Source organism: Crocodylus porosus, unplaced genomic scaffold, assembly GCF_001723895.1.
Source record: "Crocodylus porosus isolate Cpor-Errol unplaced genomic scaffold, CroPor_comp1, whole genome shotgun sequence".
Lineage (NCBI taxonomy): Eukaryota > Metazoa > Chordata > Crocodylia > Crocodylidae > Crocodylus > Crocodylus porosus.
Genome location: NW_017728906.1, coordinates 50,132,657 through 50,135,070, shown reverse-complemented (window position 1 = coordinate 50,135,070; position 2,414 = coordinate 50,132,657). Strand labels below are relative to the sequence as shown.

General features: G+C 41.8%; 1 protein-coding gene across 1 annotated transcript in view; it reads right to left on the bottom strand.

Moving 5' to 3' along the window:
• The window catches only part of CFAP47 (cilia and flagella associated protein 47), a 734,432-nt gene that overhangs the window by 480,351 nt on the left and 251,667 nt on the right, over window positions 1-2,414 (bottom strand). The window lies entirely within an intron of this gene.

The window sequence follows — 2,414 nt, the reverse complement described above, 5'->3', positions numbered from 1 at the left end:
ACTACTTCACGGTCAGGGTGGCTAGGATCTGGAACCAACTTCCAAGAGAGGTGGTGCTGGCTCCTACCCTGGGGGTGTTTAAGAGGAGGTTGGATGAACATCTTGTTGTTTGACCCCAGTATTGTTTCCTGCCATGGCAGGGGGTTGGACTAGATGATCTACTCAGGTCCCTTCCGACCCTAGAAAGTATGAAACTATGAAGTCCCCATTGGTGGTCTGGCTGTGCTCTATAGGGGGAGGAGAGTCCTATAGCTCCCACAGTGCTTGTGCACCTGCTTTGATCCCTTCAATTGGAGAGGAGGTACCTCTTGGATTACAGCCTGGGTTACATTCACCTTTATCAATTTCACTAGCATACTCTTTCCATCATTCTATAGTTGCATTATCAGTCATTTTACATATTTTTATGTTTTCTTTCATCAGATTTGCTCGGGGTAAATATCCTTTTCTTCATACACAGATACCCTTGCACAATGCCATATTAGTGTTTCTTTCATACTGCATCTTCTCCGCCCAGCCACACATGTATATTCTTACCAGCCTTTTGGCATTTCTTGTGTCTTTATCATATTCCTCAGCATAAGACCAATTCCAGTTCTGAAGCCATATTATTCTTGCTGTATACTGATCCTCAACTGTTTCTTGTAGTCTCCATCACACCACTCCATGCTCTTTATTCTTCTAATTATTCCTTTAGTCTCTACTGTGGCTCTGCATACCATATCTCTAATAGGCATCAACTCAGTTTGAAAATCCACTAAAACTTCTAAGTAACAATCTTTCAAAACTTAACAGCTACATACTATTCCTGATTATATTTTATACTCCCCAAATACTATGCATTGTGTCTGCAATTTATCTGTTTCCACTAGTTTTATCATAACAAATTTGTCTTACTACTCTTGTACAATAATAAATCAAGCCGCTAAATTTCTGATGTCCTGGATATTATGTATGCTTTGATATCCTTGAGAGTTGCCTCACCATTGGACACTTGCATATATTTATGAACATTTTTATGAGGAAATAGCAAAATATGTTTGTGACAAGTACCCAGTTTTCTCATTAAAATATTCATAAGAACAGAAATGCAGAAGAACAGGGAGAATAATTTTGTTTACTTTTTGGAGGAAACAAACAAACAAAGAACTTTTATATTCCAAGGTGTAAAAAGTGCGTTCAAGGGCAGAGCAGAGAAGTGAAATGAATTATTTTAATCATTCTTCTCTGTAGAGAATATTGGGGAGATTCCCATATGAACTCAATTCTTCTTGGCACATATCTGAAGAGCTGGATCAAACTAAAGTAATAATAGAGGAGGTTATAGGACAAATAGACAGGTTAAACTGTAGTAAGTCACCAGAAGATGGCATTCAATTGAGAGTTCTAAAGGATGGAATGGAATTAGAAAAGGTACAGAGAAGGGCAACAAAGGTGATGATGAAAGATTAAAAAGGCTAAAATTTTCCATTTGGAAAGGAGAATGCTAAGAGGCTACATACATCTATAAAATCCTGAGGGATACAGATAAAGTGAATAAGAAACTGTGCTATTCACAAAATTCCAGAATACAAGAATTAGGGGGCATTCACTGAAATGACACAGGTTTAAAGCAAACAGAAGTAGTATTTTTTTTAACACAGCTTTGGTTCAATCTACACAGCTTAGACTAACCCGTGAAGATTGAATCGATTCAGCCTCAGGTTTCTGACTGACTGTACTTAGGCAGTGGGTGCATCTACATATTCACTTTACTGCGGAGCTGACAAATTAGCTCCATAGTAAAGCATCACCATCTATGCCCATATTAAGGTGTAGTAAATGAATTAACTCCTCTGTAGGATAGTAGTGTCTGGAAAAAGTATTAGCCTACAGTGGAGTCCTTTAGCATGCTGAAACACATGTGTAAACAGTGACCAGAGCTCATGGGGGCACAAAGGTAATACAGTGTGGGGCTGACACTGGTGCCCCAGTCAGCCTTGTGCCCCAGCCTTGTGCCCTGGTCAGCCCCTCCACCACTCGAAACTGCCACCCAGAGCCTGGGACTGACCGCCCCCCCCCCCAAGGTTTTCAGGCAGTGCATTAACGGCTACACTCCCAGGCACACACTGAGTAAAGACACTGAGCTTCAGAGTTTATTGTTTTGCCCTAATTTCGTACAATTACCACATAGTAATAAAGTTCAGTGCAGTTTGCGTAGGATTAAATTATTCCCAGGCTCAGCATCTACATGTGCACCCAGAACAGCAGCAATTTAAGCTGGCTTGGAGCAGGCCCAGGGTGGCAGGGGGGCCAGCCCTGACTCTGTGTGGCAGCAGCATTCCGCTGGCTGGGAAATTGGCTCCGTGGTCGGACCCAGAGGGTTGTAATTGATGGCAGTCACTCATCGTGGTGCCCTGTGACCAGTGGGGTCC